Consider the following 17086-nt stretch of genomic DNA (forward strand, 5'->3'; position numbering starts at 1 on the left):
AATAAAGCTGAAAGGATGATTCCCCTACTAGTCCACAAATTTCAAGTAATCATATTAAGGGATCTGATCTTTTCTACCTAATATTAGTGACTTTTCCCTCTAGAACAAAAGTAAATGTGACTCCAGAAGGGTAGCTAGGCCTCTTGCTCACACAGAATCAATCATTATTTATTAAATGCCCATTATGGTATTTCAATTTGGAAGATTTTTTTAAAAAATGTTTCATAACTGTGCATACCTTTTGATCCAGCAGTATGTCTACTGGGCCTGTATCCCAAAGAGATCATAAGAAAAGGAAAAGGACCCACATGTGCAAAAATGTTTTTAGCAGCCCTTTTTATACTGGCAAGAAACTGGAAACTGAGTGGATGCCCATCAGGTGGGAACTGGCTGAATAAGTTATGGTATTGGTATATGAATGTAATAATTACTGTTCTATAAGCAGGGTGTTTTCAGAGAGGCCTGGGGAGACTTCCATGAACTAATGCTAAATGAAATGTGCAGAACCAGAGATCATTGTACACGGCAACAAGATTATACAATGATCAATTCTGATGGATGTGGCTCTTTTCAACAGTGAGGTGACTCAGCCCAGTTCTAATGGTCTTATGATGGAGAAAGCCATCTACATCCAGAGGGAAAACTATAGGGGCTGAGTGTAGATCACAATAGCATTTTCACTTTTTTTGTTGTTATTTGCTTGTATTTTGTTTTTTTTTTTTCCTTTTTGATCTGATTTTTCTTGTGCAGCAAGATAATTGTAAAAACATGTATAGAAAAATTGCACAGGTTTAACATATATTGTATTTTGTCTGGGGGAGTGTGGGGGAAAGGTAGAAGAAAAAAAATTTGAACACAAGGTTTTATAAGGGTGAATGTTGAAAATTATGCATATGTTTTGAAAGTAAAAAGCTTTTAAAAATTTTTTTAAATGTTTTATAGATTGGTCTTCTAAACCTGGGAAAGCTTTGAGGTAATATAATAGTTAGTATACTGAACTGGGCATCTAAAAGACCTGGATGAAAACCTTCCACTTCTGACACTCACTCTATGACCCTGAGCAAGTTATTTAAAAACCTCTAAAGCTCAATTTCTTGTCTGTACAGTGAGAGAGTTGGATTTGCTGACCATGATTTCTAAGAATTCTTCTATCTATAAAATCTACAATCCTATGAGGCTAATGGAAATGACGGTTTTAGACCTCCAAGTCTCTTTTGACCTCAGTCATATGGGGAAGAGCCAGTCTTTGTTCTCAGGAAATTCCCACTGTGATGTGATTCATTCCCTATTGGGGAGCTCCAACTGTTAGAGAGGTTCTAGTCTATTTGGATGGCATAGTCTTCATCTGTTACTATATTCTCATCATCCAGTACTGATAGAGAAGGGAGGACACACACTGCTGAAATTAAAGAGTATTGACAAAATTAGGATATATTGCAAAGAATCAATAGGCACTTGGGAGAATGAAGCCTGGCCAAGAAATTTAAATACAAATTAGGAAATGAAAACCTAGTGGAAGTTTTAAGCTCTTATTTGAAAAAGTACATAGGAAGAAACAATCAGATGATTTCAAAGAGACCTGGAGAGACTTATATGAACTGATGCTAAGTGAAATGAGCAGAACCAAGAGATCATTATACATGGCAACAAGATTATATGATGAACAATTCTGATGGACGTGGCTCTTTTCAACAATGAGATGATTCAGGCCAATTCCAATGATCTTGTGATGAAGAGAGCCATAAACACCCAGAGAGAGGACTGTGGATCACTACATAGTATTTTCATTCTTTTTGTTGTTTGCTTGCATTTTATTTTCTTATTTTTTTCCTTTTTGATCTGATTTTTCTTGTGCAGCAAGATAATTGTATAAATATGTATGCATATATTTGATTCAATATATAATTTTTACCATGTTTAACATATATTGGATTACTTGCCATCTAGGGCAGAGGGGAGGGGGAAAGAGGGGAAAAATTAGAACACAAAATTTGTTATAAAGGTTATAAAGGTTAATGTTGAAAAATTATCCATGCATATGTTATAAAGCATAAAAGGCTTTAATAAAAAAAATTAAAGAAAAGATACCTAGGAACACTTTGGTAAAGAGGGTTTCTTAGGTAGAAAAAAAGAAAAAGTTTAAAAAAAAAAATTAAAGAAAGAAAAGGGTACCTAGGAACACTTTGGTAAGGAGGGTTTCCTAGATAGGAAAAAAGGTCTTGTAGTGCTCCTTATGAGAAGTTTAAGTCTGGGATTTCTTTAAATTCTATCATAAAATTATTCCTAGTTTGACTTCAATGATGACAGAACAAGATAAAATTCAACAATGATTTTAAATGGGTTCACGTGGTTCAAGAATAAGGTTTTAACTGGTTCCTAGAAAGAAATTGAATCAGCCCTGTACACTCACTCTGGCTTTTCTTCTAACCTAAACTATAGCAACCAGTTCTGTTTATACAAACAAGCGACACCTTTTTACAAGGTCAGTAATGTATATAGCTATCTAATCTGTTCATGAGTGGCCTCAACACCTGCTTCCTGGGTTCTCTGCCCGACTTAGAATAGATGAATCTCATATCCTGAGCCCTCTGAATTTGTCAGTTCTCTCCAGTATGTCTTCTCGGCCTCCTCTTTCCTGTGCCATTTTCTCTTTTCTACCTCTAAGCTTTTGCCCAGGCTATTTCGTAGGTGGCTTCCATTAATACATTTCAATTCATCCTTTCTATGATATCACCATCTCCAGAAAATCTCCATTCACAGTTCCTAGCCACTCAGATACATATTGATTGGATTGTCATTTCCAACCTACTAAGGTAATCAAAGATTCTCTTTTTTCTACTTAATGCACTTTTATAATTATATAGTCTCTCAATCCTGTAATTATTTGCTGGTATTTCCTTAGGTAGGGCAGATACCTCTGGAATAGCTTCCTCTACAAGCCAATGAATGCTTCAAGGCTTTTTCTCCTTTTTGTGAGCTAGTTATGCTAAGAGCATACAAGTCATCTGAATATCATAATAAGTAGAATTAACCTAAAGTTCAAAAAGAAAAAAAAATATATACTTTGTAGCCAAGATAATTTTTTTAGTTATCTGGGCCTCCGCTCCCATGAGCATTTTACTACATTTTTGTTAATTTCATGCATGTCTGTGCTATTACAAGATACTAAAAATTCCTTGAGGACAGAGACAGTTTTCTTAATAAATCTGGAAGCTCCCTGATATAACTCTCACCAGACTAAGAATCTCCCCAGGGATAGAGACTTTATTACTGGAAATCTGGAACTTTTACTCCACCCCAAAACTGGTCTTTGAGCCCTGGAATATCCAATCCAGACTTGTGGCCAGACTTAATCCCAAGATCCAAGTAAAGAGAAGAACTTTGAAAATTCAGCACAGGACAGGGTCTGGAAAGCCAGTCTCTTCTATTCCCCATCTGAACCATGCCAGCCAGCTGGGCATCTTTCCCGGGTGTTCAGTCCCTCAGAAAAGAAAAGAAAAAGAAATCCCACAATCTTCTGTGAATGACATGGTAGAATTGTCTCGGATTGCTGTGTTGTCATGTCCAACCCTTAATGACCCCATTTTTGGGCTTGGCAAAAATACTGGAGTGGTGTGCCAATTCTTTCTCTAGTTCATTTTACAAATTGGATAACTGAAGCAAACAGAGTTAAATTACTTGCCCAGGATCACACAGCAAGTGTCTGAGTAAGTGTTGAACTCAGGAAGATGTCTGCCTTTATTCCAAGTCCCGTGCTCGATATATCCACTGTGCCACCTAGATACCCTATACCAGGGTTCTTACACCCAGATTCAAGCTGAGATCTATCCATTACTAGCACATTTGGAACAAGTCACTCATCTCTGAGCAAGTTACTTAAATAGGCAACTAGATGACTCAGGGGAAAACACTCAGAATCTGGAATCCAGAGAACCTGAATTCAAATTGGACAAGTGGCTTAATCTCTCTGCCTGCCTTCGTTTCTCCATCTGAAAAATGGGGATAATAATAGCACCTCCTTTCCAGGGTTATTTTGAGAATAAAATACTTCAGTCTTTATAAGGCACTTCACAAATCTCAAAGCACTATATAAATGTTAGCTATTTGCTAACATATTGCCTATCCCTTCTGAGCCAGTTTTCTTATCTATAAAATAGAAGCTAATCATATTTGCCCTACTTACCTCACAGATTTGCCTTGAGAATCGTAGGAAATATGATATATGAAAATGCTTTTGTTTAATCTATATTGGATTACTTGCTGTCTAGGGGAAGGGTGAGGGGAGGGAGAGAGAAAAATGGAATACAAAGTTTTGCAATGTTGAAAATTATCTTTGTGCATGTATTTTGAAAAATAAAAAGCTAATATTAAAAAAAAGGAAAATGCTTTGTAATGACATCATATAGTATATTCCAAAACTACTCTTAGTGCAGTTTTAGCTATTAAAGTTTAAGCTATTAAACTCCACTATGACATTTGTGACATAACATATAAGAGGAATTATCATAATTAATAAAATCATTTCCTCCCTACATCCCCCCTCCTTTCTCTCTCCCTTTTCTCTTTCCATCTTCTCTCTTCATCTAACAACTTCAGCAATATTCTTTATAAACTGAGAAGAGGAAACAGTTATTGCTAGGCAGTTCCTGCCTATAAATAAGGATGCTCAACCTAGCCCAGAAGAGAGCTATAAATAGAGACCTTTGGAAGCAATGGTGTGCCATTTCCTGGCAATAAACTTCAGGCAAGACCTGACAGAGTCTTAAACAGCCTTGCTTTGAGATCAGTTGTGAATCCAGGATACTGTCTAGAACTTCACCAGAAGAAATCACCAGCAAAATTTCTTAAGGTCATTCTATATAGCCTTCTCCCTTGTCCTCTGAGATAGATGAAAACCTTCCTCCTTTGGAGATACCCCTTTAAAAAATTACCACATTTTGTCCCAAGGGCCCACACTCTTTGCCACTGGAAAATTCTTTAACATCAGTTTTCTGTCACTGCATTTTCCCTCAGTACTTTTTAAAATGTCAGAATTATTTCCCAATATATATCTTCTTGGATCCTCCCTGTGCCAAAAAGTTTTTTGGTTCTTGCAAAGCAGGACATCCATCTCTCCCAATAAGGAGAATGTCCTAAAACAATGGGCTTTGGGATGGGGGACTACACTCAAAATGAAGAAAAATTTGTACCAATCCTAACTGACCAAGCAACTACATCTGATGATATGTACATTATTCTCACTCTAAATTCTCTACCTCTTTATTGAGAGGATGCAACTATGTCTTCTCTTTTTTGTTTTTTCCTGGAACCAAGTTTTATTGTTGCAATTAATCAGAATTTGACAACACAGTGATGTTTTTTGTTTACACTTTTGCAATCCTGTTGATGAATATTAATCCCAGTTTCTCTTTTTTGATCTGATATCCCTTAAGTCTTTCCTTCTCCAGGCAAAATAATGTAATTTCTTAACATTTTCCCTTGATAGTTGTACTTATGTTTCTATTTTGGATGTTTGCAAGTTGAATATTCTGCTCATATTTTTCCTTGGGGTTTGAAGGGAGAGTAATATCTCAGATGAGGAGGTTGGATGGACTATGTAGGCTTCTGGCTCTTTCTTCCAGATCTAGACTTATTGTTTGTTCTAAATCCCTCTCTGTTTAACCCCATCATTTATCATTGATGATTACACTCAGGTTTGTGGAATATGTCATTTGGGGCTGCAACTTGAATTCCTTTTCTTTTTTTTCTTTTTTTTGGAGGGGAGGATATAACACTATTCCCTTCTTTAATTTCTTATGAGTCTGGAACAATTTTGTGTTATTCAAATTTCCTTTCCTTCATGTTTGAAGATCTTTCACCTATTTGTAAAATTGTTATTTGTCGCTGAATTTAACTAATTAGTACATGTTTTGAAATTTGAAGCAAAAAAGTTGTTGAATGTTTTGGGGTTTTTTTTTCCTGGCAGCCAAATGTGATTTTTATTTTGTTTGTTTGTTTAACAGATTGTTGTCTATGTATTCAGAAATCTGGACAATTTTCTTAGGTTATTTCTTGCATCACAGTGTTCAGGTTTTTTAATTCTATCATTTTCTTTTAAAAGATCTATGATCCATAAAGTTGTTTTTGAGTAATCTTATATTCAGGATCATTTGTTTTGGTTTGTATAGAATTCATGTGTTTTCTAATATTATTGGCTTTTGCTTCTTTTCTGACAAGTTATTTTCCATGTGTTTTTTGTGTTTCAAATATATTCATCTCTATATTACTTTTTTAGAGAGATTATCCATGGATTTTAGTTTCTCTAAGATGCTAATTCTGTTTTTCAATTCTCCATTATGAGTTCTAGTTTCTTACCTAAATTTATATCTAATATCTTCTTTTGTGGATTTGATTTCTCTTTTGAAGCATTTTAGAGTTTATTTTTATTGTTCCATGTGCCTAAACCATTGGATTTATATCAAATTCATTTTCACAATCATGTTATCATTTTCCTTCATATTTGTTATTTCTGTGGATTTAGTTGCAATTTTACTCTACATAGCATGACTGTTAGGGACAGTGTTGGGGACAAAGGTTTGAAGTGACTGATCCATTTTTCTGGTTACATGACTTCTCTTTAATCTTTTCCACATTAATTCCAATCTTTAGGCCTTTGCCTTTTCAAGATCTTTCCTCACACTCATCCTTAACCCCCATTTCTTCTTACTTTGATATGGGGATATTGGAACTGATCTCAAGGACTCTGACCATTGTCTAATTCAAGATAGCCGGCTTGCCTAGCTTAATCTTAAACCAATCATGGATCAAGGCCACATCAGCTAAATATTATGCATTTCTCTTTTTGATTGAACATTTCAGAATAAAGACTTCTGTGAGTTTTGAACATTCTCCCTTGTCCTGGATGCATTTCTATTATCTCCTATCATCCTTCCCATATATTAATAACATATATGCAATTTAATTCCAATAGACTTGTGACCATCCGCATCCAGAGAGAGAACTATAGAGACTGAATGTAGATCAAAGCATAATATTTTCACCCTTTTTTGTTGCTGCTGCTGTTATTTTTTCTTTCTCCTGTTTTTCCCCCTTTGATTTGATTTTTCTTGTGCAGCATGACAAATATGGAAATATGCTTAGAAGAATATGCATTTAGAAGAATGCAGTTACTGAACTGCATGCTGTTGAGGGAGAAGGGGGAAAGGAAGAAAAATTCGGAACATAAGATTTTGCAAAGGGGAATGTTGAAAACTATCTTTGCATGTATTTGGAAAAATAAGATACTATTAAAATAACACATATACAATTTATAATAATGGGATCATAGGATTTCGGAGATGGAATATAATTAGATATTATCTAATTGGACCCTTTCATTTTTCAGAAAAGGAGAAAAGACTGAGGTTAGAGAGATAAGAAGCAAAACCAGGATATGAAGCCAGTTCCTCTGATTTTTTTTTTGGGGGGGAAGGGAAAGGCAATCAGGAGTAAATGACTTGTGGAGATATAGGGTTATAATTTATAACTTTTGGATGGCAAATCCCCTGAGGGCAGGAATCACCTTATCTAACCCTCTCTAACTTCTAGCACAGTACACTGCAAGCTGAAGAGACTTCATAAATATATTTTCTATCAATTTGTATTGTACCTGCTTCACAAGGCAGGGGGGAAAGCAACAACTGTGAACTGTTGTTGGTTTTGCTATGGTTACTATTGTTATTGTTTTTTATATTAATATTTCCACTTGCCTTAGAGGGCTGTTGAGAGTCTTCTTTAAAATAATGTATAATGTAGTATAAAATGAATTGGATTTAAAATCAAAGGAATTAAAGGTAGCTAGGTCACCCAATGGATAGAGGACCATCCCTGGAGTCAGAAAAACCTGAGTTTAAATCCAGTCTTATTAGCTGTGTGATCCTGAGCAAGTCACTAAACCCTACTTGCCTCAGTTTCTTCTCTGATGAGAGAGAGAAGGAAAGATCAAAACCGCTCCAGCATCTCTGAAAACCCCAAATGAGATCATGAAGAGTTAGGACGACTGAAATGACTCAACAACAACCACTAAGCCCTACTCTATCCTCCTGGATAGTCTCATCTCTTTCCAGGTTTATATAATACCACTCATTATCTTCTCCCTGACTGGCTAGCATTCTTAATTAAATAACTTGATTATCCAGAAACTATAGCTCTCAAACTTTTTTTTAATGTCATCTTTATCATCTTTCCCCTAATATATTGCAGTAATCTCCTTGTCTCAAGTCATTTCCTGCTCCAATCTATCCTCCACAAACTGCCAATATGATATGCCAAAAGTGAAGATGTGACCATGTCCTCCTTAGTAAACATAAGCTTTTAAAACCCTTCCCTACCTGGTCTCAACTTATTTTTTTCAATTTCTCTACATATTATTCCCCTTTCAACATTCCCAGCCAAATTGTTATTCTATTCAAATGGCACTCTATCTCCCACCTCTGTGCTATTTCCCCTACCTGGAATGGATTCCCTCCTCAGCTCTTCCTCATACTCTTCCTTCAAGACAAAGCTCAAATGCTTCCTTCTATAGGAAGCCCTTTCTGATTTGCCCCAGTTGCTAGTGACCCTCTTTATTCTTTTTTAACTATCTTATGTTTATTCTACACATACTCTATATTTTATTGCATCATTTATATCTGTGCACATTCTGAATATTTATATTCTGCATATTCCCCTTCAATAGACATAAGCTTGGGTGTAGGGATTGTTCTACTTTTTTCAGTTTGTACTCTTACAATCTAGCCCAATCCAGGTACATAGCTTATTGATTTATCAACCATTAGAGAGGTATCAAAGTGAAATCTGGAGTGGGAGAAAATGTCATTATCTACCATTAGGATCAGGAAAGGCTTCCTGGAAGACAGGACATTGAATTGGACCCGTTTTCTCATCTGCAATGGGTTTTACTAAACCGTACATAGAGGCAAGGAATTGTACACGGGTATCGATCCTACAAAATGTCTCGTGAGCTTAGCCGAACTAGGCAGCAGATTGAGACACTGATGGAGCCGGTTTAGCCGAGAAGATGCTGGTTTGCAGGGGTTTCTAACCCCTAAGTTCTACTCTACTACAGAGAGCTGACACTCACTGGTCTCTCTGCTTGTTTAAGAACCAGGGCGTATTTCACCTTTTGCTCCTGGGGTGGGTCTGTGCCCATCTCCATCTCCTCCTCCAGCAGCAGGAAAGAGAGAGCCCCAGATTCGACTAAAGGTCAATGGGCAAAGAAAAGGAAATGAATTGAGTAGATGGGCAAGGGAAGCTAATTGTTGTGCGATAGTGCCCTCTAGGGGTTATTCCTAGAGGTGCAAGTGACTACTGTTCCTAAGGGCAAAGCTCTGTGCTGGGAGTTCCTGGGCTTCAGGATTTCACAGACTTCAGAAGTTCTGTGAATTAGATGTGAAAAAACAAATGCATCTTTATGTTTGATAATCAGTGGTTTTCTTTGCAATCCTATGTATTTTCCGCATTTAAAAACATTCTGAGGAGGGGGTCCATAGGCTTTCCCAGAGTGCCAGAGGTCTTTGGTATATAAAAAAGTAAGAACCGCTGATAAAGGAGAAGTAGAAAGAATATAAGTTGGAATTTCTCATCTAGGAAAGTCTCTGACTTAGAGAAACATTCTCCTAGCCATAGGAACATATATCTAGAGGTGGAACAAAATAGAGGCAATATAATAATAGTTAACATATATAGAGTGCCTTGAGGACAGCTAAATGGCAAAGTATATTGAATGCCAGAGCTGGAACCTCAAACACTAACCAGCTGTGTGATCCTGAGCAAATCACTCAATTCTGTTTGCCTCAGTTTCTCTGTAAAATGAGTTGGAAAAGGAAATGGCAAGCCACTCTGGTATCTTTGACAAGAAAATTCCAAATGAAATCAAAAGTTAAACATGACTAAAATAACCAAATAGTATGCCTTAAAATTTGCAGAAAACAAAAAACCTTTATATATGCTGTTTCACTTGATCTAGTATGATGACTCCTTCATTTTACAGATATAAAGCTTGCTATAAACAGCATAGTGTGAGAAGCAGAATTTGAACCCACATCTTTGACACTAGAGCCAGTGGAAAATAGTGGGAGAGCAGCCTTCCAAGAAACTCAGGCATTTGGAAATCAACTCCTTACTTCCAATGCACAAGTGAAGAAGACAACTATCTTTCTCCAATCTGCAACTTGCAAAAATAAAGTTGGAAATTTTGAAAACAATAATAGTAAAAGAAAAAATAATAGCTAGCTTCTATATGGCACTTTAAGGTTTGCAAAGTACTTTATAAATATCTCAATATTGCTGTCCCAAATTTATTCTTTATATGGATGTGACAGTTGTCAAGACTATGATAGACAAATCAAGAAGCTTATAGAATCAGTAGAAAACTCAGGCAAAAATTGAAGCAGATTTTAATGGTAATTGGATCTAGGAGCCACATAGACCTCAGAGAGCACAGGGAACCAAGATACATAAGAATCTGGAAGATCTGAATTATGGTCAGTACATAAGAAAAGGAAATTTAGGTTTTAAAACTTCAGATGACAGTTATGTCTGCATTCTTACCACTAGTAAAGACAGCAATCCTTGCATTGCATATCTTAATAGTTATCATGGGTTTCTGTGATGAAAAAAATAAAAAGTATCACCAATTTTCTAGTGAAAAATGTCTCCAAATTTAGCTAGGGAATCCATTTGATGACGGAAACAGTCTGTTGAGATTCTGGAATAGTCTTTGAAAACTCCAGACCATTTGTCATGGTGAAGTTACTGGAGAAGAATTCTGAGGAAAATTGATTTTCAACATAAAGTAAAAAAAAAAAAAAAATTCCCAACTACCCAAATGCAGATTCGGGAAGATGTGACTTAACAAGAATCCATGTGGAAATGATCTGGGGATTTTAGTGAACTAGATAGCTAGGTAGCACAGTGCATAGAGTATCTGGCTTCCAGTCAGACTGGTTCATCTTTCTGAATTCAAATTTGAGTTCAGACACTTCCTAGTTGTATGACTCTGGGCAAATGAGCTAGAGAAGCAAACTGCAAGCTACTTCAGTATCCCTGCCAAGAAAATCCCAAATGGGGTCTTGAAGTCAGACATAATGTCTGACCAACAATAACAATAGTTATGAATCAATAGTGTATTGTGGTTTCAGAAAATTCTAATTTAACACTAAGTTGCGTAGAGGCAGAACATCCAAAGCAAAAGAAATGGTAGTCACCTGGTGCCCTGCCATGGCTGACTACCTCTCAAGTATTGCATTCAGTTTTGAGACAAATGATTATTAATAACCAATGATTGGAGGAGATCCAGAGTTTCTTCCTTTTTTATAGTCTTCATTCCAAAGTTCAGTCTCTTGAAGGATATTACTGATAGTGAGATTAAATTAACTCTACTTAGTCTTGGTCAATCTCACCCAACCTAACACTCAGATTTGGGTCGGAATAAATTCTATGTTTAGATTTTTCAAAGCTGGAGATAACTTAGAAATAAATGACATAATCAAAATTCACTAGAATAAGTCCAATCTCATGATTATTTTTGGTATTTGAGAATACTGATTTTTTATTAAAATGTTACATTATTAATAAAATGACTAATTACCTATCTCAAACTTTTTAGTGTCACAGGAACACCACATTTTAGGGATGGCAAATGGTTTATGACAGAGTAGAGTGAAAACAAAAAACCTAAAATCTTATCATATAAGGATTGACAGAAAGTGGGATGAAAAGGCACAGGATACGAAGTATAATGCAGAAAGATTTATTTTATATAGCCCTCAGTGGGGCACAACTAAGACCTGTACAAGGAAGTTACACAAGGGATCCTTTAACAATGAGATCTTTTCTGTTTTGGGATGTATTGAACTGAATGTTCTCAGGGTGCTCAAGCATAGTCTGGACAACTATCAAAGGCCTCACAGGTAAGATTCCTGCATTGGGAAAGTGATTGAACTAGATTACCTTCAAGATCTTTCAACCTTATCCCTCCTATTTTGATGAGACAGAAAAAAACATACCCTAAGTCATGAAAGGGCCAGATGAACAGAGGTCTGACTTCTAAGCCCGTGTATTCTGAAGAGGAGATAGGGGGAATCTGGGAAGGTTTCCTGAAGCTGGAGACTAGAAGAATAAGAGGGATAGAAGGGATAGAAGGAAGATTACAAAAGAGATGAAACAGAGGAAAGGACTCATATAAAAGCATCCTGGATTATGAATGAAAGACTAGGATCCAGTTTCCCCATCTGGAATGGAGAGTCCAAGTCAGAGATTCTTGCCACTCAATTCAATAAGCATTTAATATATGCCTGGAACTTTGCTAGGCATTGAGGATTCAGAGACAAAAATGAAATTGTTTCTACCCTCAAGGAGCTCATATTTTCCTGGGGAAAATCAACATCTATTTAAATAAGTAGATAAAAGGTATTTATATGTTGAGGTGGGATTTGGTTTCACTTCCATCTCCACAACTGTAGTCACAGAAAACAAAGAGTAGGTAACAGAAGTAATGAGGTATATATAGGTAGCATCTTACACCTATCAATATGACAGAAAGGAAAAATGATAAATGTTGGAGGGGATGTGGGAAAATTGGGACCTTAATACACTGTTGGTAGAGTTGTGAATTGATCCAACCATTCTAGAGAGCAATTTGGAACTATGTCCAAAAGACTATAAAACTATATACCTTTTGATCCAGCAATAGCACTACTAAGTCTGTGTCCCAAAAAGATGAAGGAGGAGGAAGAGAAGGAAAATATATTTATGGCAGTTCTTTTTGTGATGGCAAAGAATCAGAAATTGAGAGGATGCCCATTAATTGGGGAATGGCTGAACAAGTGGTGGTATATGATTGTAATGGAATACTATTGTGCTATGAAAAATGACAAGCAGAATAATTTCAAAAAACCTGGAACGCTTACATGACCTGATGCAGAATGAAATGAGCAGAACCAACAGAAAACTATACACAGTTACAGCAATATTGTACAATGATCAACTATGAATGACTTAGCTATTCTCAGAAATACATTGATCTAAGACAGTCCCCAAAATTTCATGATAAAACATGCTGTTTATTTCCAGAGAAAGAACGGATGCAGTCTAAATTCAGATTGAGGCATACTATTTTTCATCCTGTATATATGTGGTTTAGTCTGTGTTTTCTTTCATAGCCTGCCCAATATGGAAATATGTTTTGTATAATTGAACATTTATAGCCTATATCAAGGTTATTTCTCATCTTAGAGGTTGAGGAAGATGGGAGGGAGAGAATCTGGAACTCGAAATTTTTAAAGATGAATGTTTAAATTGTTTTTACACACAATTGAGGGAAAAGAAAATAATTTTTTAAAAAGAAGTAATGAGGTGTCAAGATATTAATCATATATTCACTTACAGTACTTTTTTTTATGAAGCATGAACATCTTTCCTAAAGGTATCAGAATCCTCCATTGGTCATTATATAGCACTAAAGCTACTCACCCAGCAGGAAGCAACACCCACACAAATCATTTAAAATTCATTCAAATTCATTTAATTTTTTTTTTTAAATTTCAAATGTGTCACTCCTTTCTTTCTCCATTCCCTCCTGAGATAGTAAGCAATTTTATATAGGCTACACATGTTCAATCATGTAAAACATATTCCATATTAGTCATGCTGTAAAAGAAAACAGGCCAATAAAAAATGAAAAATAGTATTCTTCCATTTGTATTCAGACTTCATCAGCTTTTTCTCTGTAGATGGACAGCATTTCTCATCATGAGACCTCTGCAATTGTCTTAGATCATTGTATTTCTGAGAGTACTAAGGTCATTTACAGTTGATCATTGTGTAATACTGCTATTATTGTGTACAATGTTCTCCTGGTTCTGCTCACTTCACTCTGCATCAGTTCATGTAAGACTTCCAGGTTTTCCTGAAATCATTTTGCTTGTCATTCCTTATAACACAATATTTCATTACTATGATATAGCATAATTTGTGCAACCATTGCCCAGTTGTTGGCCATCCCCTAGATTTCCAATTCTATAGCCACTATAGAAAGAGCTGCTATAAATGTTTTTGTAACATATGGGTCTTTTCCCCCTTTTTCTTTGTCTTTAAGATACAGACCTAGTAGTGGTATTTCTGGATCAAAAGGTATATACAGATTTGTAGCTCTTTGATACTTATTGTTCTTGATATGCCACTTTAGTAAATATCTTTGCAAAAAGCTGTTGTGTCAGATGATTAATATGGAAATATGTTTTGCAAGATTGCACAAATCTAACCTATATTAAACTTCTTACTGTCTCAGGAAGAAAAATGGGGGAGGGAGAAAGAATTTGGAATTCACAGGAGGACCTGAGTTCAAATCTGGCCTCAGACACTTGACACTTCCTAGCTGTGTGACCCTGGGCATGTCACTTAACCCCAATTGCCTCAGGGGGGAAAAAATTTGGAATTCAACATTTTTTAAAAATGAATGTTAAAAATTATTTAATTGAGAAAAATAAAACATTATAATTTTATTACCAAAAAAAAAAAAAGCTATTGTATCTATTGGAGAATTGTTAATAGGAAACAGAGATTTGGTGTTTGTGAGCTATGGTAATAGAAGCAGGGACCCAAAAATCAGTCCCTAAAACCCAAGGTAGTAGCAGCTACCCTATGAAGACCCAACTTTTGAACACAAATGCAAATTTGGAAAGTAGTCTAGAGAGAGTACTATACAAAAATAAAGACAAAGTTATTTTATAGTTTAATTTTTAAATTTACTATTTTTCCCCATTTACATTAAAAATAAAAACTTTTTTTTTTACATTTGCTTTTGAAATTTTTGAGTTCTAGGTTCTCTCCCTTATCCTCATCCATAATTTAAAACCACATGTGAAATTATGCAAAACATTTCCATAAAAGTCAAGTTGTAAAAGAAAACATATTTTCTATCCTAATGAAAATAAAAATCCTCAAGAAAAAGTTAAGTTAAAAAGGAAGAGAATATATTTCAATATTATTCAGACACAATCAGTTCCTTCTTTGGCTATGGATAGGATTTTTCATCATAAGTACTTCAAATCAGTCCTAGATGATTGTACTAAAAGTCATTTACAGCTAGTCATCCCAGAACATTGCTATTACTGACAAAATAATTTTGAAGCAATAGTAGGAAAGTAGCAATAACAACTACAGGAATCAGGAAAACCCTTTTGTAGACTTCAACTCTTGATTTAATCTTATTAAAAAAAAAAAAAAAAAAAAAAGGAGGAATTCCAAGAAGCTGAATATTTTAAGCATTGAGGGACAGTCTGCATGAAGTAAGAGAAGAAAAAGATAAAATAGAATATTTTACACAGCAAGTATGAGAAATGCCTTTGGAAATGAGCATTATTTGGCTTGTTATCAGCCTGGCTTTGCACTTTGCCTCTTTCATAGGAAGTAATTTTGCCAACTAAGGATTCTCAAGTTTCTAACTGAGCAATCATTTGTCCTTGGTTCTCTCAAAGACAACCAGGATATCAGGGAGATGTTGCCATGAATGCAAGTGAACTGGATTTGAGTGAGGGAGGGTTGTGCAAAGTCATCTGCCTCACATTCTCCTCCAGAGCCAAATGGGTCCAGTGGCCAGACACAGATCCGGACAACTGGGGATGGCCCTGGATGCAATGGGGGACCGTGCGGGGACTGATTGAGGCAAAACCCATTCAGTGATTTAGACTGAGCAGGCTACCTTCTCCCTAGCTAGCCTGGCAGTTGTCCTCCTTTCCAATATAATAAATCCCAGCTTTCCCTGAAACAAAGGATCATAGATTTAGAGTTTCGAATCATTCAAATTCAATCCTTGGCATTTTACAAATAGGGAAAGTGAAGCCTTTAGAGGTCAAGTGAATTGCCCAGAATCACAATAAGGAACCTGAGACAGCATTTGAACCCAAATCTCCCTTAATTCCAGGGTTATGGTGAGGTAGTGCAGTGGATAAAATCTTCATCTCAAGAGTCATAAAGAACAAAAATCTAGCTTCAGGCACTTAGTAGCTATATGATTCTGGGCAATTCATTTCATCTTTTCTTTGTCACAGTTTCCTCATCTATAAAATCCTAATAATAGTACCTATTTCATAGGGTTATTATAAAGATCAAACAAAATAACATATGGAAATTGCTTTATAAAATTTAAAATTGCTATATAAATACTATTATTATTTTTATGATTATCATGATTTCCACTATGCCACGCTGTCTCTCATGCATTCTATATTACTTCAAATTTTTAAAAATACTTCCCCCCTACAGAGATACAGAATATAAGTATGGAATATAAGCATATATGGCTGTGGCTGTTCATATTGTTCACAGGAGTTCACTGGATTGAAAAATGGAAAAAACTTTACAAATCTCCTGACTCTAGAATGGATCTAAGCCCCTCATTTTACAGAGAAAGAAGCAAACATTTTAGTTTGCCAAAGGTCTCATAGTAAATGTCAAGACATGGAATCAGACCCCCCCCCCCCAAGTTTCCTGACTGACTCCATAGGTCACCTTCTTATTTTATTTATTTATTTATTTTGGAAATAATTGGGATTAAGTGACTTGTCCAGGATCATACAGCTTGGGTCTGAGGACTAGTCTGAACTCAGGGTCTCCTGATTCCATGGCCAGTGCTTTATCTATCTACCTGTCCCTGCCATCTTCTTTTCACTAAAACCAGCTATACACAAATCTGCATTCAGTGCCAGGTAGAATATAAGTCAAAAACAAAATTATTGCCCGTCATCCAGGAACTTTTATCTGGGAAGTAGACATGAAAATAGCAACCAAGTTAACAGTAAATAGTAAAGATAAGTAAATAGACCAAGTTAATAAAAGTTAAACAGATCTGTAGAGGGTGAGGGGAATGCTAGCAGTGGGTGGGGAAGAGTAGGGAATAAAGAAAGGTGGAATGGCCTTGAACTGAACTTTGAGGGAAGCCAGAGATTCTAAGAAGCTGAGATAAAGAAAACGTGCTTTGAAGCTTGAGAGGACAGTCTGTACAAAAGCTTGGAGACAAAAGATGAAGTATTATGTGTGGGAAAAG

Source organism: Antechinus flavipes, chromosome 4 (genome assembly GCF_016432865.1).
Source record: "Antechinus flavipes isolate AdamAnt ecotype Samford, QLD, Australia chromosome 4, AdamAnt_v2, whole genome shotgun sequence".
NCBI classification, from domain to species: Eukaryota; Metazoa; Chordata; class Mammalia; order Dasyuromorphia; family Dasyuridae; genus Antechinus; species Antechinus flavipes.